The sequence below is a fragment of the Sminthopsis crassicaudata genome, chromosome 1 (genome assembly GCF_048593235.1).
Source record: "Sminthopsis crassicaudata isolate SCR6 chromosome 1, ASM4859323v1, whole genome shotgun sequence".
In the NCBI taxonomy this organism is placed as follows: domain Eukaryota; kingdom Metazoa; phylum Chordata; class Mammalia; order Dasyuromorphia; family Dasyuridae; genus Sminthopsis; species Sminthopsis crassicaudata.
Genome location: NC_133617.1, coordinates 139,168,127 through 139,191,750, shown reverse-complemented (window position 1 = coordinate 139,191,750; position 23,624 = coordinate 139,168,127). Strand labels below are relative to the sequence as shown.

Sequence of the window (23,624 nt, the reverse complement as noted above, 5' to 3'; positions counted from 1 at the left end):
ATGAATACCACCCTAATATATGCCTTCCTTACCTCTCACTTAGACTATTGAAATAACCTTTTGATCTTCACTCTACCCCATATTTCTCCACATTCAGCTACCAAAATGATTTTCTTAAAGTACCAGTGTTAAAAGTACCTGACTGAGGCAATTAAGTGGTGTAGTGAATAGAACACAGAGCTTGAAATCATGTTAGGATTACAAGGTGATACAACTGCAAGGTGATACAAGGTGATTACAAGGGCTACAGAAAAAATTCAAAGACATGCCCCTTTTCAATATTTAGGATAGGAAGTATATCCTAAGACACTCACAGTATAAAAGCTTTCTTTAAGAACAGAGAAGTTGGGCACTTTAAATGATTTCCAAAAATTAATAGGAGATATCCAATGGATGTGTCCAGTGTTAGGCTTAAGTTAAGTAGTAAGTTAAGTAGTAAGCCTAACTACCAATCAACTGCAACCTCTATATGACATTTTAAGGGGAGACAGTGCTTTAAATTCACCACACCATATTACAAAAGAAGCACAAGAGGCTTTGAGAGAAGTTGAACTGGCTTTTTCAATGTGGAGGAAAGAGTCACTCAAAAACCCTTGGAAATATCAGTTTTTGCTACATAAGAGGCCCCCACAGCAGTCCTTCATCAAGGAGATAGTGTGATTGAGTGGGTGAACTTCCCAGCTCAACCAGAACAAAGCCTTACTCCTTACCCAGTGCTTGTGGCTAGAATTTTATTAAAGGCTATTAAGAGAGTAATACAATTATCTGCAATAAATCCTGAAAAAATATACACATTCTATACTAACGCACAAATTAATATATGCTGTGAGACCATCCCAGAATGGCAAATTTTATTGGCCACAGCTCTAAATTTTGCACATGGATCTCCATTAAAGATAACCTGGCTACTACATAATTGACAATGGATTTTTGAAGAAAAAGTTTCCAAGGTTCCTCTTAAAAGGACCAACAATCTTTACAGACGCCTCCAAAGAAAATATTTGTGCTGTAGACTCTCATGATTTAACCATAAAGAGAGTAGTCAGGAATCCTTTGCAGTCCATTCAGCAGAATGATTTATTTGCTATCATGCTAGCTCTTATTACCCAGGAGACATAAATATAATTACTGATTCAGCCTATTCAGTAGGTGTAGTACAAAGAATTGCCACAGCCCAAATAAAATTTGCAGCCTCTAATATTTATCAGCTCTTTAAGGAACTTCAAGAGCAAGTGAGAAAGCATCCAGGCAAGATTTATATCTTGCATGTCCACTCACATAGTGGACTTCCAGGTCCTACTTTTGATGGAAATTCAAAGGCAGATAGCCTTTTAACCATGTTAGCCAGTACTCCTTTATTTCAGGAAGCACAAGAATCTCATTCTAAATATCATCAAGCTGCTCGAGCTTTACATTTACAATTTGGAATAACAAGAGAGGAAGCTAGGAGCATAGTAAAAAGCTGTATAGCTTGCCTTCCTTTCCACGCTCCTACACTCCCTCCAGTGAAGAATCCTAGTGGTTTAAAACCCAATGAAATCTGGCAAATGGATATGACTCACTATAAATCTTTTGGCTGTATGTCTTTTATCCACGTGGTGGTAGATATCTTTTCAGGATTCACTTTTGCAGTGCCAACAGCAAAAGAAACAGCCCGAGTGGTCACTGAATTCCTTATCCAAGCATTTGTAATTATGGGTGTGCCACAAGAAATAAAAACAGGTAATAGACCTGCATATACTTCTAAACATTTTGCAATATAAGATTTTTTTTTGTGAGCAATATAAGATTTTACACACCACTGGCGTACCTTTTAATCTGTGAGGAGAGGGAATAGTAGAGAGAAGAAACAGAGACATTAAGACACTCCTCCAAAAACAAAAACAAAAAAAAAAAAGGGGGAGCCACAGGTAACCCTAGAGAACTTCTAAATTTAGTTCTCTATACCGTTAATTTTCTAATTTTTGACAAAAATGCACTGGCTCCAGCAGACAGGTTTTATAATCCACCAGAAGGGCATTGTCCAGTGCGAGCAGCTCCACTGTCCTTAGATAATCGCCAGGTGATGTGGAGAGACCCAGAAAGTGGTGAATGGAAGGGACCAGATAGGTTAACTGCTTAGGGGAGAGGGTTTGCTTGTATTTCTTCAGATGGGAGAAGGAATCAGATGGGTGCCAACGAGTTGTATTTGCCTTGTCCATTAGAGAGAGAGAGAAAAAGAGAAAAACCTCAAAACAAAGGAGAAGATCTAAGAAACATCTGACACTGAAAGGGCATGGCTGATAAGGAGATTGTTAAAGAACTTTAAAACCATCAGGAATCATTGGATTTCCTAACACAAGATGAGACTAATGGACAATGGACTTATAGACATGTATAAATTCTCAATTTATGATTATTTGATCATGTTATTTGTTACTTTTATGTTATTTATACTTTTAGCATGTGTTATGTTACTATGTGTTTATGTAATTTATGTAATTATGTGTAATACCTCCCATATTGATGGATTTATGTTTCAAGGCCATGACCACCCTATATTCTAAATCAAAAGAAAGGGGAGATATTAGGATTACAAGGTGATAACTCAGGTTGTCTAAACAATTCTTTATCTTAGAATTCACACCTTTGGTTCAGGCCTTTGAAAGGAGTTTTCACCTTTGGACTTCTGGGGGGAGTTTACATGTTTAAAAGAGTTTGAACTTTTAAGAGGAGCAAGTTCATTGATTGAAGTATTTCCTGCAGGCCCCTGAGTTCTCACTAGCCCAATCTCTGCTAGGATAAAAGAGGAGGGCAGTCAGGCCAGGAGAGTCTAGGCTGGGAGATTGAGTTGAGACAGCAGTCTGGAAGGAGAGAGTCTGGATTGGGAAAGGACAAGAGCTAGAGGAGATTCAGAGTCAGGATTCAGGAAGAAGAGGATTCGAAATTCTACCTTTGCTCTGGCTGGAGGCTCCAGCAGCCTCTCAAGGAACCTGCTTACATAGGAAAATATTTTACAGAAAAGAGATCTCCTCCCAGAGAAGGATTATAACTTGGAGATGACAGGACCTTTACATTTTGGCTCCCAATGTGGGGCAAAGACTTTTGCTTATCCTGACTAGGGCTGATTCTGAGCCCCTCAGAGGGAGCTAGCCAGGACCTTGACAAAATCAGGAGAATACCTTTCTGTGAGTTCAAATCTGGTTTCTGACACTTATTAGGAATGCACCCCACTCACTCCTATAAGCCTCAGTTTCCTCATCTTAAAATGAGCTAAAGAAGGAAATGGCAAAATACTTCATTATCTTTGCCAAATGGGATCCAAAACAGTCAGACACAGTTGAACAACAATAAATCTGTAGTTCTTTAAAATGTCTTTTTTGGTAAAATACTTTTTTCTTCAATGAAATAAAGTTAACAATAACTAGCATTTATATAGCATTTACAAAGCATTTTGCTTATGTTATCTCTTTCTATCCTCATAACACCTCTGAGATAGGTACTAATATTATCTCTGCTTTATAAATGATGAAACTGAAAATAATTGAGATTCAATGACTTACTCAAAAGTCATATAACTATTAAGTATTTAAAGCACAATTTAAATTCAAGTCTTCATAATTTTGTCTAATCTTCTATTTACCACTCTATTTTACTGCCTCAAAACTGCTTTAAGGAACCATTGTATTTCCAAATTCCCTGGAATGAAGGCAGGGTTATCAAGATACTCAAAATGGAAGTTACAAAGGGCTCTGAGGAGGACTTGTAAGGCAACAGATCTTATGTCAAAACATTATCAAGGAAATAGTGAGCTGGGGAGTTTGGGGGAGCATCAAGATTTTCTAACTGAGCATTTTCATATATTACCTATGATAAGCTGACCACAACAACCTTGAGGATGTTTATGGATTTGAGGTTTCTGACCACTCTTTCAACTCCTGGGTTATGAACAGTTGGTAGCACTTTATGTAAGCACTTGCAAAGTCTGTAATATGAATCCCAAACCAGGGCCAGTAGGGATTTCTAATTACACAGTCCCTCACAAACACAGGAACACATAGAGCAGGCAGGGAACAGACGTTTGATTGACACCTACAGAATACAGCAACCAGCGTTTCTGCTGAAATCTAATTGTCCTAATTGGATCTGTGCTCACTGACCTGGCAAAGCTGGTGAGAACCCTGTAATCAGACTGCCACTTAGGAAAGAAAGGGGTTGTGATAAGAGACTGAAGCTGGCTGCACAAATAATCAAAAGCATCATGTTCTTCTTTCTTTTCAACAACTTAGATTTAGTTCTTATGGAATCAGTGTCCCAATTTTCATATCTGAGAATGAAGCCCCTGACTTGCTCTCACTAGGGAATATGCTTTAAGTATTTTTTCCAGCAGTAGGGATGGATTGGTATGCAACTATTTCCATTAAACATGCATTTATAACATGGCTGGCCAGAATCAGGTGTGGTCAAAGACTAGAGGGAAACTAAACCCTAATTTGTCATTCAGTAATGAATGACCTTGAACAAGTCACTTGATCACATAAGATCATAGAATCATAGATGGATCATCTAGATCATTTTACAGTTGAGGAAACTGAGACCAAAAGAAGTTAAATGATTTACCAAATCAGAAGACATATAAGGCAGAACCCAGGTCCTATGACTTCAAATCAGTGAACCCTTTCCTGTCTCCTCTTCTTTTTGGGTCTCAATTTTCTCATCTCAGAGGCAGAATGGGATGGTATATAGACAGCACAGGGCTTGAGGAATCAGAAAGATCTAGGTCCAGATCTTGCAGTTATTTATCAGCTACATGACCCTGGCCAAGTCATTTAAACTCTCCGAACCTCGGTTTTCCCATTTGTAAAGACGAAAATAAAAGCAACCACCTCACGGAGTTGTAAAGACACAGGGAAACAATATGTATATAGTACTTCACAAACCTCAATGACTTATGCGAATGTTAGCTACATTATTAAACTGACAGGAGCTATCAAATGTGTCTTACCACTGGAATCCAACAATTCCAGAAGGGAGAGTGAGGCTGATCACTTTGTGCAGCTTTGCCTTCATTAAATCTAATTCATTTGCAAGTCAAGATATCACTTGTCATTGTGATAAGTGATGTCATTAGTCCCCTTCAAGAATGAAGGAAAAACATCAACAACGAATAAAGCAGTAGGTTGGAACAATTAACTTTGAAAATCCCATCCCTCTTTATATTACAATGACTTTTGTTGAGTTTGAGATGTTGATCCAAGTATCATTAGGGCTATGATTTTACCTGCCAAGGAAACCATCCCTCAATCCTGTAAAAGTATTTGTAAAAGTCAAACACTAAATAGATATGACTAGATAGGCAGAATGAAGGATAAAGATGAGGGGAGACAACCAGATTGGATAAGTGTGAACAAATCCTTTTGTTCACTCCCATTTCCCCCCTAGTCCTTTGTATATATATATTTAGTTTTTGTTGTATAGGTATAATTAGTTCTAATTTCTACTTCTTGAGACTTGCATGTAAACTACCTAAGCAGTTTCAGAGATGAGGATCTAAGGCTAAAATCCAGTAGAAGTAGGTGCTTAGAATCACAGAATCTCAATAGTTAAAAGGGACTTAGAGGATGTCTAGCTTAACCTATACTATAACAAAAATAACACTAAAACAGACCCAAGTCTGTACTACAGCTACTTAAACTGGCTGACTGTTAAATTTTTAGTGTGATTATTTACACCTTGGAAATGGCAAATGCTAAGAATTAGGATTTGATTAATTATTTTGTTAATTGTTTCAATTTAAGAAAGAATAGAGTAAATTTTAATAAAGCAAATTAAACTTGAAAATGTGTATTATACACTATTTTTTTCTGGACAGTTGGTTGTTAAACATTTACCAGCATACAGCACTAAACATACCCAACAGTTGAAGAGTCAGCCCTTTGCTTGAAGAATTTCAGTATGGGGAAGAGAAGGATTTGATAGAAACCTATAACTTACTGAGATTGCCTATTTCATTCTTCGATAGCTCTGATTTTTAGGAAGGTTTTTATTGACAGTAGATCTAAAATTGTCTCTTTGCAATTTCTAGCCCCTGCTCCCAACTCTCTGGTGTCAAATTAAACAGGGCTAATCTTTTTTCCACATGGTAGCCTTTAAGATCCTTGAATGCAACCGTCATGGCCCCACTGTCAACTACTTGGCTACTTTTATTAATTATAGAAATTCTGCAAGAGATGATAACAGAAAGGTTTTTTTCGTTTCTGTTTTTAAAACTTTCTCTTGTCATGTAAGAAAAAATATTTAGTTATTTAAAGGATTTATAAGTTTATAAAAATGAACACTTGAAGGTCTACAAACTGCTTTACAAATATCTCAATTTTATATTCTCAACAGCACTGGGAGGTAGGTTCTATTGTTATTCCTATTTTACAGATGCAGAAAATGGGGCAAACAGATGTAATGACTTGCCCAGGATCACACAGCTAATAAATATCTGGATTTGAATTCCTGATTTTAAGAGGAATGTGATATACTATACCACTTTACCTGCCTCTAATTTCTGTAAGTCTTCCTGTTGAAGATTTCCAGAATCTTTAAGAGAGACTATTTTTATATGAGTTTTTTTTTTTTACAAGACATTTATTTTGCCAAAGAAAACTGATTTTTTTTTCTGGCAGAGTAATATTTCCTAAAAGGTTAATGGTTTCTTTGTCCTAATTGAATATTGGAATTGAGGCTAGGAAGATCTGAGTACAAATTCTGCCTTAGACATTTATTAGCTGAATGATCCTGGACAAATTACTTACATCTGCCTTGGGTTCTTCATTTGTAAAATAGGAATAATAATGGCATCTACCTTCCAGGGTAGTTATGAGTAGGAAATGCAATATACATAAAGTACTTTGCAAGCCCTAACGGACTAAGGAATGCTACCAGTTATTAGGATGCCAACATTTTGGTCATAGTATATGAAAAAATTTTGTGGCCTGGGAAAGGAAAAAAAAACACCCATTTCCCAAAAAAGAATTGATTGGGATTTTAGAGTTGGAAAGGAGATAAAAGTTTATAAAGATGGAATTGCATATTTTAATAACAGCTTACTTTTCAAAGTGAAATCTGGACCATCATTAGAAAGATTGATTCTAAATTTCCTTGTAGCTCCAGAATTCTGCTAGTCCAATGAGTCTAATTTGGGCTACTTAGTACATATTGAGATAACTAAGACCATATAGAACCTAATTTTTTTTTTTCATAGAAGATTCAAAAAAGTACTTTAGTGCCTCAGGCTTATCCTTATGAGCCTCAATTAACCAGTAGGCCAGTCCCTGAAGGAAAATGTCATTATTTTTGTTTTCTGGTTGTTTCAATTCTAGGTAAAAGAGAAATTGCTGAAATATAGGCTACTGGGCTGAAAAGTCCTTAGAGAGGTTCATCTTTTAACAAAAAGGACCCTGAGGTTAAGAGAGGTGAATGAATTGTCCATAATTACACAATGAGTTAGTGACAGAGTTGGAACTAGAACATAGTGCTAATAATCCCCACTTCAATGGACCTTCCACTAGGCTAAGACTGTAAATGGAAAAGGCCTTTGTATAAACGACTTCCAAAAATATCAACAAACTAAATACAAAAAAGCCATTGGAGTAATATTTTTCATCACAGAGACTGCAGTGCTGAGGCACTCAAAGGGCACTTAATAAATGCTTGCTGTGTGTTGATTGACTGATTATAAAGGGTTGGAGCTGCTCTTTAGCCCTTTAAAAACTTGAAATATCTCTAATGAGGAAAACACTATGTGCATCTCTATTCTATGCTGTTTCCATTTCAAATAGCCTTCCTATCTCTTTCCCACAGGAAATTTGGAGCCACCCTGTTTTCTGATAAATGAATTTTTATTTACCTTTCCTGGAGCCAGGCCTTCATACCACCTTTCAACCATCACTAGATCATGCTACAGAACTTACTAGCTACCCCCTTTATGTAAAGTCTTCCTCTATTTAAATAATAACTCCCTTTCCTTTTTCCAGCTGTTTCTAGGGGGTAAAGATCTTACCTACCTGAAACACTGGAATCTTGCAGTGGAAAGGGGTACTTTCTCTCTCATCCTTTAAGCCATGTGGTCTCGAGGTTCAGGCTTGGGGGTTTGGTCCTTTTTGTTTGTTCTTTTCAGTTCTACTTGCTTGCATGCAACAGAAGCCCTGGATCTGGGAATTTAGGAGTTTTAGCCCTGGCAACCCTAGAGACAGGATTCCAGACTATATGTGGCTGCCAGCCCAAGAGGGAAACCCTGAGAAGCTAGGGTGCCAAGACATAAACTTGGGGGGTGGGGTGAGACCAGACATTAAACTGGTTAGTTGGCAGGACTGTGCTTACTGAATTAAGCTACAAATCTATTGCCCCTCTCCTTGCCAGAGACTGGGGTGGCGAGGAATGATTATGTCCCCCAAGTGTTGGGAAGAACTGTTTATGTTTGGCTTTTGCTATATCTTTGAGGTAAATACAAAAGAGAGAAAGAGAGAGAGAGAGAGAGAGAGAGAGAGAGAGAGAGAGAGAGAGAGAGAGAGAGAGAGAGGAAAGAAGGAAGAATAAGAACAAGAAGAGGAGGATGAGGAGAAAGAGGAGGAGGAGAAGGAGGAAGAGGAAGAAAGGAAGGAAAAAAAAGAATGAGGAAAGGCAAAAAGTTCCTTAAAAGCAGGGACTATCTTCCTTATTTACATTTATTTTGCTTTATATATATCCTTAATAAATGTTCTCTCTCATTCACTCACTCCTCTGTCTCTCTCTTTCTTTCCCTCTGTCTGTCTGTCTTTGTGTCTATCTGTCTCTGTCTTTCTGTCTTTTCCTCCCTCTCTCCTTCCCTTCCTCTCACTCTCTCTTCTCTGTTTAAATTTATCCATCTATTGATTAAGCTATAATTTCAAAACCTATAATTTTAGGGTTTAAAATATAAGCTGTCTGAATTTAAAAGTAACATTTAAAAATAATTGAAAATATAGTTTACTAAATTCATACTCATCCTCCATTTCATCATAAAATTTCATAGGCTCTGAAGATGGGAATTTAGAAAACATCTGGTCTAAAGAATCCATTTTATATGAGGAAATGAATGTCCTGAGACCTTAACTAGCTTCCCCAAGATTATACATAGATTCTTCAAAACGTGTTTTGTTTTGTTTTGTTTTTCCAATCAAGAACCTCAGACTTCCTAATTATTCAGCTTCCGAAAGCATGGTAAATTTGAAAGAATAGGTTGGTGCCATAAGGTACAGAGCTAGTTAGTTAATAGAAAATTGTTGCTGGGCTGATTGATAATACCTCAGGCTATGAATGTTCACCATGTAACCCATCATCACTAGCAGGTGTGGGATGACTTTTGTAGGCTGGTCTTTTTTGATCTATCTGCAAAGCTGTTGTAAATACCCAATCATCCGAGTCTAGATCGTGGTTTTAGCAGCATGAATCATCCTAAAGGCTGTGGGAGTCACAGAATCGAAAGAAGAGCCAAGAAATAGCAAACACAGTGCTTAATATTTATCCCCCTAAGGATGGGAATTAAGCTCATGAAGGCAAGTAAAATCCCGATCACGGTAGAAAATGTCATCCTTGCATCAAAACAAAAAGTCATGGGGAACAGAAAAATTTCCCCGGGGTGATCACGGCAGCTCCTGGAAAATGTGCACTTGCCTCCCATGCTGTAACTTCCAGCCTAGGCATTTTCTACCTCCAAATTCTATTCACCCTGCTGCACCATAGAGAACTGCAAAAATCTTGGTCAATGTTAAATGGTTGCTATTAAAAAGCTTTTAAAAGACATAAGTCCTAATAACAGCTCAAATTCAGCACAGATAAAAGGGCAGATTGTCTTTAAAGCAAAGGACTTGACTCCCGCTGAGCTCTGAATTCACCTATTCAATAAGTACATGCTAAATGTGTAAAGTTCTATGAACTGAAGATAAAAAGATAAAAAAAACAAAACAGAAAAATAGTTCTTCATATATGTGTGCATATATATATATTACATACATATATGTATGTATGTGTAGATAGATATACACAGACATATATGTATAATATCATTTGGGAGGGAGAAAACCTTAACAGTATGGAGATGTTGAATATAATATTAATATCAGTGGTGGAGAGCTTCCCAGTTGCTAAGATCATAGATCTATATGAATATTGAATATCAGGCAGAGATGATCCCTGTCTTTTCATGATACCTTTTAGAAAGAGTTCTGAGAGTACTCATATTTCAAAACATATTTTCAAGTTGACTTTTTAATCACAGTTTTTACTTTAAAAAAATGTGTGACATGTGCCATTATTAAATCTCTTCTGCCAAATCCTAAAACTTATTCTTTGTCCTTAAGGGACTAAAAATCAGGATTATAATAGTCAAGCTTTTGAGCTCTTTCCCAAATTCCCTCAGCAAGTGGTTCCTAAAACATCCATTTCCCATTAAGCAGGTGCGGATTTTCTGTCCCCAAAGTATGAGAACCATTTTAGGAAATACTCTTTTACAATCCTCCAGGGAATTTTCCAGAGGGAAATTGCTAAGCTTCCATTCTCAAATGTTAGGTATCTGGAAGAAGTCGAAATAACAGCTTATGCAAAATGTCACAGCTCTCATTCCATGTACTTATATCAAGAGGGTTAAGGCTGATACACCTCAAAGGATGGCTTCACCAAAGACCAACCAGTTGAAAAGTTGGCTAGTTAGTTTAAAAATTTAAAAAATCAGTCTGTCTATTCACACAGAATAAGGTAGGGAAAAGAGGTGCAATGCTATGACAATAAGTTCAAAGAGAATACTGTTAATAAATAGTAGTTAATAAACTGAATTCAATGGAATTGACTCTAGACAATTCAGAATAAACCCTTCTATCTTACTTAGATTTATCAATAACTGAGACAAATTGTTTTGGAGGGACATAGAGGAGGAATAAGAATTAAGATTTGGATTATATTGAATGTTATTTGAATTTTTTCTGTTATCTGCAATTATGCAGTCCTAGCCTCAGATTCTACTGAAACAAATAAATCATAGCCCAAACTTCGATTAATTTCACTGTTATTGTCTCTGGATTAGTTGTATATAAAATTCCAGTGAGCACTGAATGCCGCTAACTTGTTTAACCACATGAATGTGTGTTATGTAAAACTGGACTATCAGCTGAGCTCCTTAGTGCCCATGGCTCATTTTATTGACCTTTCTTATGTTGTCTGTCCAAATTTCACCTATCATGATGAATTCTTTGTATAGGTACCAGCATCCTTTAACAGTTACAGGTATTTTTGAGTATATTACATACAATTACAGTATTGACTTGCATATTTTAAGTCAGTGGTATTTAAACTTCTGTTTTCAGTATCTTTATATTTTTAAAATTATTGAGGATCTGTCCAAAGAGTTTTTATGTGGATTATATTTATAAATATTTACCATATTGAAAATAAAAACTAATTTTGAATTTGTAGATTCTCTGAAAAGGTTTCAGAGACTCCTTGTCACTTCCTTTCTCCAAGGACTCTCCAGACCACCCTTTGAGAACCGCTGCCTTAAGTTAAAACATTAGCATTGTTCTTCTTAATGCCCATCCAATTGGATAGGAGTATTTCATTCCAAATTGCCATAGGTATATGAAAGGCTGAGTTTCAAAAAAGAGCAGACTTTAAAAAAATAATCTTGTATTCACACAAGTTTGTTTCCAAGTAGATGTGAGGGAGCAAGTTATTATAAACTCTGAGGATCAAAATGGATGTTGGCAATGGTGAAAATGACAGTAGTGCAGGGAGAAGAGATCCGTGAACTCTTTTGGCTTTGTCAACATGTAATTCAATTAGCTGTATACAAATGTTTAAATCATAACAGAGTTTCCAGAATAAATCATACCATTCTCACCAACCTATATATATGCAAGGAAATAATCAAGCAAAGGCTGAATGTTGAGGATATCAGTAGAGAGTATTCCTAGGTTGGACAATATAACCTATTGGACAACCAACCTATAGGTTGGACAATATAACTACTAGGAGCCCATTGAGATTTGAAATTCTATGATGTGCCTCTGGCATTATCTGATGTCTTCTGAACTAACACTTTTGACACTAACTTGATACACCTATATTTATTTGCTATAAAAAGGAATGGGCTGGATGACCTCTCATGTGCTTTCTAAGCTCTAATGTTCTTATTTTTGACTCGGGGAAAAAAAAACAACAAATATCTTCATAGCACAAGGCTGGTCTAACAGCAAGAGAAACTTTTTCACTGATCCATAGGATTAATTAACTTCTCCTATATTCTTATTTCATGCCTCTGAAATTCATACCCCTTCATTATTTTATTATCTCTAAGTGAAGAAAGAAGTATCAACAGTTCAGAACAACCTGGAATCCTCGAAATTTAGATAATTAAGATTCCCTCATTCAGATCAATCTAAATCTCTCACTAAAAATCATGCAAACACTTTTCAATGATGGGATTTTTAACTGTGTTTTTAAATGACAAAATTAATGGACCATGCTGAACTACAGTATAACATTTCAATTAATATATATTTTAAGAATATTAAGAGTTTAGTTTATAGTTTATTATATTTCTAAAAATGATGAATTCACAATATATTGTTTTTGTAGATGTGACTACACATGTCCTGATACTATTTGTGAGTTCCTGCATGGCTGACTCTAGTCTGAAGCTAATATTAAAAACAAATGAGTGTTGTGAATACACACACAGACACATAATTTTGTTGTTGTTGCTCGATTATGTCCAACTTTTCATGATCACATTTGAGGTTTTCTTGACAGAGTTACTGAAGTGGTTTGCCATATCCTTCTCCAGATCATTTTACAGATCAGAAAACTGAAGCAAACAGGGGTAAGTGACTTGTTCAGGGTCACACAGCTAGTCATATCTGAGGCCAAATTTGAACTCACAAAGATAAGTTTTCCTGACTTGGGTCCTGGTTCTCTAGCCATTATGCTACTTAGCTGTCTGTATGTGGACATATATACATTTATGTAAAGATGCACTCATGTATTTTATATTTGTACTGTATTATGTATACCTACACACATAGTCTCAATGAAAATTACTCTAAATACTAACATGTATCTCATTCATCATCACAGTTGCATATCATTAATCTATTTCTCACAACAAGAGAATATCATTAAAAATCCAGCTAACAAGTCCAGCACAGTGAAATCTAACATTTCACAAAGCATACACAAATAGGTGAGAAGCATTTTCTTTTTATATTATGAGTCATTTAAATTTTATGCAAATCTGGGAACATAAAAGACACTTAGGTATGATGCTGTTAGATTAAGTGGGATTGCTAAAAGACTCTGAGGTCAGGTGAACACTAAAATCAGAACTTTAAAGAACTACCGTTTTTTTTTTCCTCAGAACCACAACTTGCAAAAATAATTTACTTGTGACACTTACAGAACTACTAAGAAATACCATGGTTCAAAGGGAACAACAGCATGGGGGGGGAAATGCAACCTAAACCATTGACTGTATCCACGTGCAATGAAAGTTATCAGGAAATGGACTGTTATAAGCTACCATCAATACTGTTGTGATACAATGTATTCTTGAATGGATGGATCTTCACATTAATACATCTAAGTAAAAACTTTTACATTTGCATTTGGATAAGAACTATCCATTTCTTATATAAGTAATCAGTTCTCTTTTTTGATCCAAGCAGCTTCACCAATCCCTTTGGCAAAAAAGTCTCAATGTTACTTTTTAAAAAAGAAATTGAATTTATAAGCCCCAATCTTTTTTTGAGGGGGGGCGGGTAGGGAGATGGTGAAATATTAAGATTCTTCACTTTGATTATAAAAAAGAAAGGAAATGCTTGGGCACCCATCATCAGTTATACACAGCACCATTTCCTTGGCACAATTCTGACTTTTTAACAGGAAGCTGTTGACAATCCTCAGTACAGGGCGCGCGCACACACACATATACACACACACATACACACACACTCCAGTTTACAGACCAGCTAAGGAACTGATAAAGGCCCTCCCTCCTATTGTCCAAACCTAATGTGCACTGAAAGGGACCTTATTTTAAAAGGAAACACGCACACACAAACTTTTGTTTGTGTTTGGTGTTCCTTTCGCTCTGTTCCCATTGTTGCTAATTATGAACCCTGCAAACGAAAATAGAAACCGAGTTTCAAAGTGTCCTCCGCTGGAGCTGGCGAGAGAGGGTAGCGGTCGGTAAAGTAACGACCCGGAGACGCTGCGGTTCTGGCTGAGTCGGAGTTTGAAATCCCAAACAATGTCAGAGAAAACGACTGCTGGAATGCAGGAGGGGGCGATCTGGCCCCAGCTGGACCAGCTGCTCCCGAGGGGCAGTGCGGTCCTGGAGCAAATGCAGGAGCAGGAAGGATGATTTGGCTGAGACTATCCTACCCCACGGAGCTGAGCCTCTGAGGCTGCACGAATTATTGGCCACTGGAAACTGTCTCCAATTAAAACAAATGATACTCCTTCAATTGCTCATCAAGACAAACTTGCAGCAGCCGGGGGTGGGGTGTGTGTGTGGGGTGAAACATCACCACGGTAAGCTTTGAAAATATGTCTAGAATGTAAAGTAAAGCGGTTACCTCACACGGAAGAAATGCAGGACTTTAATAGTCCATGCTCCGGCAACCTCTGGAAAGCAGCGGCGGCTGTGGCAGCGGCAGCAGAGACAGCGGCAGCGGCAGCAAATGGAGATAAGTCCAGCATCCAACAGATTCTCACAAGCCTTTGGCTCGGTGGACTAAACCACAGACTCAGCCTCCAGCTGACGTCAAAGTCGCTGTCACATGGCCAGATGAAAGCCAAGAGAGCATTGGTTGTCGTAGCAACCACGGAGCTGCTCTGAAATTATTTCAATAGGTCATCTGTCACTGTGTGTGTGTGTGTGTGTGTGTGTGTGTGTGTGTGTGCGCTCACGCTCGTTTGCACAGCTATCGCTGGCAGCTAGTTCCTGATAACCTGAACGAAAAGAAGTCGTAACTCATGGATTTCTTGCAACTTTTCCTTGAGCAGACCGCAACATGTGTCCCTTTCTAAAACAACAAGAATCTCGAAACTTTCAAAGCAGAATTCACTCTGTGTCTCTGTCTTTCTGCTTTTGTCTCCGTCAGTCTCTCTGTCTCTTCTCTTCTCTTCTCTTCTCTTCTCTTCTCTTCTCTTCTCTTCTCTTCTCTTCTCTTCTCTTCTCTTCTCTTCTCTTCTCTTCTCTTCTCTTCTCTTCTCTTCTCTTCTCTTCTCTTCTCTTCTCTTCTCTTCTCTTCTCTTCTCTTCTCTTCTTCTCTGAATTCATATCCAGCCTGAGACACATTTACTGCCTGTGTCACCCTGGGCAAGTCACAATACTGTTGTCTGCATCAGTTTCTTCCTCTGTAAAATGAGGACAATAATAGTACCTACCTCCCAAAGTTGATTTGGGGAACATATATTTCCATAAAGCATTTTGCAAAACTTAAAGTACTATATAAAATACTAGTTATTGTTACTAAGACAAGAATGATTTCTTCCAATTCCAAAGCTATGATCGTATTATTTTTTTTTAAAATATGCTACATGAAATGATGAAAAAACATGCAGGGGGCTCTGAGATTCCAACTAGGAGAAGGAAGTTTGATGATAATGTATTCCTATCTTATAAAATGTTTGCAGAGGAATGAAGATAGCCACCACTGTTATTACATACATACACATTGCAAAATTGTTCTGTTTTTAGACAGTCTTGTCATGAGATCATCTTTCAAGAATTGTCAGATATAGGGGCAGCTAGGTGGTGCAGTGGATAGAGCACCAGCCCTGAAGTCAGAAGCACCTAAGTTCAAATTTGGCCTCAGATACTTCTTAGCTGTATGACCCTGGACAAATCACTTAACCTCAATTGCCTCAGAGGAAAAAAAGATCAGATCAGATTATCTAAAAAGAATAATGCAGTATTTGCATTAACTTTATTCATACCTATCCTTCTCATTTGGCTTTACAGTTTATTAGTATTTGAGAGTGAAATGGGAGGAGGGAAAGGGAAGGAGACTTTTGTGTATATATACATATGTGTGCATATATTTAACAGATGAAACTGTTAACCCATGCTGAGGACATTTAGTTTAACCCCACTTATTAAACACCAACTATGTATACAGAGTATTGATTTGGCTAGGCACTGGATAAAATATCTATCATATACATGCATTTAAATTGCTAGGACAGCTATGTATTTCTAGGATATGTTACATTAATAAGTGTTAAGCAGGAAAGAAAATTACATGTTATTTTTCATCAAGGATCATAGCACCAAATTTATCCTACACATAAAATTTGTAACAAAAGTTGTTTCACAAAGTGTGTGTGTGTGTGTGTTTGTAACCAGACAAAATACAAATCTCTTTTCTTTAAGTCTCTGCTCTTTTTCTCCCCTTTCTCTCTTCTTCTTCAACTTCCCCCAACTCCCCAACTTAATTTCCTCCAAACTTGACATATATCCATTTTTCTGAGCAGGTCATAGAATTTAGAATAGAAAGAACCTTGTTATTGTTCAGTCATGTCTGGCTTTTCATGATCCCATGGACCATACTCTCCATGGAATTTTCTTGGAAAATTTATGGGAGTGGTTTGCTATTTCCCCCTCCAATGGATTAAGGGACATGGAGATTAAATGCCAATAAATGTCTTGAGACTGGATTTGAACTCAAGTCTTTCTAACTCCAAGCTCAGCACTCTATTCACTAAGTCACCTACCTACCCAGGAGGGACCCTACAGATTCATAAATGCAATTTAGTGATGGAAGGGACCTTACATATCATCTAAATTCAACTCCAGATATCCCAAATTAAAAAACAGAGATCCATAAATGATTTCTTCAAGATCAACCAAGATCACAAGTGACAAAACCAGGAGAACCGAAACCCATATTCTTGGACTGCAGATCCAGCTTTCCTTCCACTGTACCCCACTGTCCCTTGACCCTCTTAGAAATCATCTCATACAACTACCCACATTTTACTGAGGGTTTTAAAGGAGAACACATGGTGTATAAGTATACATGACAGGTCAACAAGTTTGGGAGAAACAAAACTTTGTTGTTAAAATCCCAAGGATCTTTCCATTCTGGGGTGGGGAAAGGAGAATCAAAATGCCCAGTTCTGGTTTTCTTAAAAGAATTGTTTGGGACATGATGCACAAACCCAACTGGGGAAACTAAGTAATACTACGGTAAGTGACAAAACTTCTGCTGAGTCAGAAACTGTTACTTCAGGGAATGGGACTACTAACCAAATTGGGCAGCCACAGAAATCTTTTATGCTAGCATCACTCTACCCACTTCCTTCCTGTACCCCATTATGAGCAAATGATGTACTTTGATTCAAGAAGCTTCCTTCCTCTGTCATAGCTACTTTGGGGTGCAATATAGTTTATGCAAGACTTTAGTAAGCAGTCCATTTTCATTAATTTCCCACCCTCTAGCTGCCAGGTTGGATTTGTCTCAGGTTTTCAAGTACTTTATTTAAGGTGCAGAACAACACAGTGCTTCTCCTTTTGTTCTTTTTTTAAATATCTGCTGCCAGATGTTTGGAGCTTAAGACAGACAATGGAAAGATTTAGAGAAACTGCTTTAATTCTTGTGTTTCAACCTTGCTGGGGGGGGGTAGATTATTCAGATCTGCCTTCTGTTCAGGTATAAAAATCATGCAATTTTCCTGAAGGGCTGAGGGTAGATGGGAGGATGGGGAATGAGGGTGCTTTTGGAATACAGACAGAGTTGATACAGATGGCTCCAATATGTCTACATAGCCAATTTGCATATGCTATCTGATCAGCTGAGAGGATCCTACAGTCTGAAACAAGTAGACGTTAATAAAAACCCATGCTCTTCATCCTAAAAATTAACAAAAGTTAAAAACAAACAAACTAAAACTGGTTGACCAGAACAATGTCAAAGTACTATGGCCCTTAGGAGGGAGAAAGGGGTGGACATTAAAAGATCATCATTGGTGGCTATAAAGAACAATGATAAATAGGGACTCATAGTGTTCTGTGTAAGGAGTAGAATGACCTGAGGTTAAACCAAGAGATCCCCAAATTAAAAAAAAAAATTAGAGCTAGAAGGAATGTCGGAAACAGTTTGGTCCAAGATATAAACAAACTGAGTCCAATTCCAAATGAGACAGCACATTAATTAGAAATCGAGAATTAGAATCCAGTTTTCTCCCAGTTCAGGACTTTTGCCACAATACTATAGTTATCTAAGGAAACTACAAGGAGAACAAAGGACTACGGCTTTGTTCCCCATTGCCCAAGTGAAATTCAAGTTCCTATCCCTGGCATTCAAAGATATGTTCAATCTAACCCTTTGCTTTGTCTCCCTGGAACTTCCCTCAGTCTTCTCACTCTGGGCTATAACTTTTCCATGCTGATCAGGGTGGGAGAAGACTTATCTTTTGAGAAAAGATCTAGGATGGCTATCCTTCATTTCTCTTCTGGACTGTCTCGACTTCTCCACCTTGCATTCTCTACTACCCCAGCTTTTCAGTTCCCTTTTATGTTTTGTTCCTGTTTGGTCTTTTTCAATCATGTTTGAATCTTTGTGACCCCATCTGTGGTTTTCTTAACAAAGATACTGGAATGGTTTGCCATTTTCTTTTCCAGTTCATTTTACAGATGAAGAAACTGAGGCAAACAGGATAAGTGACTTGCCTAGGGTCACCCAGCTAATAAGTATCTGAGGCCCTATTTGAACTTTGGTTTAACTGATTCAGGGCCCAGAGCATTATCTACTGTCCTACTTAGTTGCCCTTTTACTACTTATATGACTTTAGGCAAAAAAATAACCTGACTTTAGGCAAAAAAATAACCTAACTTTGGGCTTCATATTCTCATTTGTAAAGCAAAAGGATTATACTACATAGCCCCAGAAGTCCCTTCTAGCTTTTAATATATAATCCAGCTTTATTCATACTTCCTTCTATCCCTTAAATAAGTCTTGTGTCTTTCTGATGTATTTTTGCCTTTTGTTAGTCCCTAGACTAGTTAGTGCCTAGAATAGCATTTTTCCTTTCCTTTTTCTACCTATTTTTTTTTTCCTGTCGTATCATTTAAAGTCTAATGCAAATATCATCCCTTCTAGGAAATCTTCTTTCATTCAGTTATGGCTTTTAGTAATAATGAATGCTTGACATTTATAGACATTTTATGATTTGTGAAGCATTTTACATACTTTATCTTATTTAAGCCTCAAAATAACACTTTGAGGTAGGTGCTGTGATCCTTATTTTACAAAGGAGGACAGTGAGTCAGAAGGCAGGTAAGTGATTTATCAATGATTGCTTGGGCATTCTCAAAGAAGGTCAAAAATGTCATCACTATGTTAAATTCAAATTAGTGTGTCTGATCAAACCAATGTAAGCTCTGAATGCTCTGCCACAGGTTGAACACAAATATTCCCTATGAACATTTGGGATGGCTTCTTTTACTTTGCACATCTCATATTTCCTCTGAGCTAATTCAATTGTGCTTTGCTTATAGAACCTTCACTGATAAAGGCACTCCATGCTGGGAGGTCCTGTGCAAGTACATTCTACAATCTTATGATTATATTACTAATGTGTGTGAGGGGAAGAAATTTAAACTGAGTCTGTTATAAGTACAGTGCTATTGATATTTCTCTTTTCAAATCTCACTTAACATTTTGGTACCATTGGACACACTGGTCCTGGATTTGAAGTCATCAAGAAAACATGGTTCTTAACTATGTGACCTTGTTCAAATCAATTAATCTCCTTGAATTTCAATTTATATAGAAAGAAGGGATTGGACCACAGTATTTTTTATGATTCTTTTCCACTCTAAACCAGTAATCTCTTACACACTTTTAGTAGAAATGTAGGTATTATATTTTTTCCTCCACTAGACAGTAAATTTCCCAAAGGCAGGGATGATGTCCTATCTAGATTTCATGATTTACTCAGTACATAATAGAATATTCTGCACATATGGGCATATAGATGGTGCTTAATAATATCTAGCATTGATGTATCATTTTAAGACTTGTGAAGATAGGTGCCCCATTTTATAGGCAGGCAGAGATCAGATGACTTATCCAAGATCATATAACTACTAAGGCTATCTTAGGCTGAATTTGAACTCAGGTTTTTCTGATTCAGGGATTTTATCCACTGCCACTAGATGCCTAATGTTGTCATATAGACAGCCTAATTAGTGGTCAATAGTTTGTTTGTTTGTTTTTCAATTGCTTTACCATATTCAGTGAAAATGCATACACTTTAGTGCTCTTCCTTCTAATAAAACTCAAAACATAGAACTTTATATTTGTTACTATCAACTTGGGCATCTTATGATTTTTAACTAAATGCAACATAAACAGAAAATATTAGCTTAATATCCAGTTCCCTATTAGTGACATGGAACAGTAAATGGGGAAAGAAACAAAATAGCAAAATTGGACATTTACTGGAAATTTTTCCATGGTAAATTCTCTGAGGCTAGCAAAAGCCTTATTTTTGCCATCATATCCTTAGCACCTACTAGAGTTCTTGGCACAAATTAGGCATTTAAGATTTGTTAATTGATGGATTGAGATATTATTTTTATTCACCCACTATCTACTGAAGATTTTGTTTTAAGACTTGACTTGGTCATATGAAAAAATATCGAACAGTATTTCTAGAAATATTTTTAAAAGAGGAAGGTCCTTAAGAGCACGTCATCCATATCAAGGTAGGCTGAAGGACTTGCAAGTGTTTAGTTTGCAGAAGAAAAGACTTGGAGGGAAATATGACAACTGTGCATAAGGAAAGGCAATTACAGGAAGAAGGGAGACTAGATTTGCTCTACTTGGTTCCAGGGGAAGGAAGGAAACAAGCATTTATTAAGTGTCTGTCTACCCTGTGCCAGTAACTGTGCTAAGATATTTACAAAAAGCATCTCATTTAATCCTCACAACAAGTCTGGGAAGAAAGTACTATTATGATGTCCTTTTTATAATTGGGGAAACGGACATACAATGTGAAATGATTGCCTAAAATCATGCAGCTAATAATTATAAGATAAACTTTGACCTCAGGTCATCCTGACTCCAGGTTCAGCAAGCACTCTATTCACTTGAACATCCAACTGCTTGGAGAAGGCAGAAATAGATGTACAGTTATTCCTTCCATTTCTCAAGGTGGTAGGGAAAGGGAAAGTTAGGAGAATAGCACCCTCCAGCCCATTACCTATGATGTGGAAAATGCAGATAAATTTTTTTTCACCCTCCCTCTGTACTAGAAAAGAAATCTGATTTTTTTTCTTTTTCCTTTATGGAATATTTATAGTACCTTATTATAAAATTTGGGTTTCTAAATTTCTGAGTTTCTAAATTGTGTCTGTGTCATCTGCTGGCCTTCATATGTCATCTGTACCTTCTATAAAACTTCCCCAAATTCCCATTTAATTTCTTGTGTTGACTTTCAATATATCAAAAGCATGATGGGAAAAGCTGCAACGTGGAATAGGTGGAAGCTAAGGTAGATTCAACTACTTCACTATATCTAGATGGTCCCAGATGACCAAATTATAGGCCCTGCTTCACATCTATTCAATTGTCTTCTCTTGCCATCCACCTTTCATCTATCTCACTTCTCCCCATCTGGAACAGGAAGCACTTTGGGATCTCATGATGGGGCAAATGTTCTCATTTTCCAGAGGAGAGTGAATACATTTAGTTTTGTAATTCCCACCCTGGGGCAAAGTTGTCTTGATTGATAAGCAGCTCTGCATATCTAGCCAGTGTCAGACCATATTTCATATTCAATCTAGTATTCTTCTACCTTGACTATCCTATTATTAATGTCTTCCTTGTAGGGCATACTCTCCTTCCCTATTCTGATGACTCCCTGTGTAAAACTTCTTTCTCTAACCACTAATCACTCTTTAGCATATGTTATTTCCTCCATCAGAATGTTAAACTCCTTGAGGGCACATGCTGTCACCCATTTGTACTTATTATTGTATGTATGGTCTTTCAGGTCAATAATTGGCATGTAATAAATGCTTAATAAATGCTTCTTCCTTCATTCAAGTGATTACACGTGGCTGTTCTTGAGCGCGCTACCGGTTATTAAGCTATAGATTCAAGAGATTGTGACCAGAGACCTTTGAAGGCCTCAGAGGAGGCGAGCTGGGTAGAGTTCACACTGCAAAGGACAGTGGTCAAAGGTATTCTGGTGGGTCTAGGACAGTCTAGTAATTGTAACTGCCAGGAGAGCACGTTACAAATGGCAGATTTTGGACTTGATGTAATTATTTTTAAAAAAAAATTCCTAACAATTAGAGTTATTGAAAAGTGGAATGGGCTGCCTGGACAAGTCACTTAATCCCCATTACTATGCAAAAAAAAGCCATCAAAGAATTATATAAGAAATAAAGAAGATGGGCTGGTCATACAGTGGGAATCAAAGATGGCAGGTAGATGGCTAGTGTGACCTACTGGTATCCTCATGATACTGGGAGCAGTTATGGAAGGCTTCTGTTGGGAAAGACATAGATAGATTAGGATCTGCATCATTGGCAAGAACTTCTGAATCTATGAGTTCACAGTAAAACATTTGTGTAGGAGATATAGGAGGGCAAGTGTTAAAAATTGTCCAGAATCACATGTTTTCATAGTAAAGTGGAAACAACACTCTCTTCTTTGTCTGCCTTTACTCACTCTTACAAGTTCTGACATCAAATGTTGCTTTTAGCACTACTTATAGCATTAAGGTTCCACATAGCCACATTTAGCAGCACAGATCACATAGCACATATTTTTCTACATCAGATCCTATTGTCAACTATATGCCAGAATCAGGAATTTTTCCAGTCTTTTCTATCTAACCTTAGATACTTCATAGCTGTATTAGCCTGAAATAGTCACTTACCAATGTCTACTTCAGTTTCCCCAACTATAAAATGGAAATAATTATAGCTTCTACCTCCCGGAGTTGTGAGAACCAAACAAATCAAATTTACAAAACACTTAGTATAGTATCTGGCACACAATAGTTGCTCAATAAATTTTTATTTCCTTCTTCTCTCTCTCCTTGCTTCTTTTCTTCCTGCCTTCTTTCCTTTATTCCTCCTCTCTTTCCTTCTTTCCTCCCTCTTTCTTTTTTCCTTCCTCCCTCTTGCTTCCTTCCTTCCTTCCTTTCTTCCTCTTTTTCTGTTCCCTTTTCCCTCTTCTTTCTTTTCCTGTTTTCTTTCCTCCCTCCCTTTCTTCTTTCTTCCTCTCCCTCCCTTCTTCCTTCCTTCTCCCTCCCTTCTCCCTTCCTTCTTCTCTCCCTTCCTTCTTCTTTCTCTCCTTTCCTTCATCCCTCCCCCTCTCTCTCATTTCCTCCCTCTTCTCTCCCTCCCTCATCTCCCTCTCTCCCTCCTTCCTTCTTCTTTTTCTCCTTTCCTCCCTCCATCCCTCCCTCTCTTCCTTCCTTCCTTCATTTTGTCCATGTAGGGTAAGTCCACCCTTACCTACAGATGCTCTTCAAAGCTTTTTTTCTTTTGAATCTCTGAACTTTCCCAAGATATTATGGGTTTTACAGATGAGATTTCTTTCTTCAGTTCCATGCCTTAAACC

At 37.3% G+C, this 23,624-nt stretch overlaps 1 protein-coding gene across 3 annotated transcripts in view; it reads right to left on the bottom strand.

Annotated features, from left to right (window-relative positions):
* Window positions 1–23,624, bottom strand: part of NCALD (neurocalcin delta) — a 561,236-nt gene that overhangs the window by 107,831 nt on the left and 429,781 nt on the right. Inside the window, exon 1 of one of the 3 annotated variants that reach the window (XM_074267928.1) lies at window positions 14,613–15,197. The exons of the other annotated variants lie outside the window; for them this stretch is intronic. The gene's annotated coding sequence lies outside the window, so the exon portion shown is untranslated. Of the gene's footprint in view, window positions 1–14,612; window positions 15,198–23,624 lie in introns of those variants that run through there. 3 annotated transcript variants of the gene reach the window in all.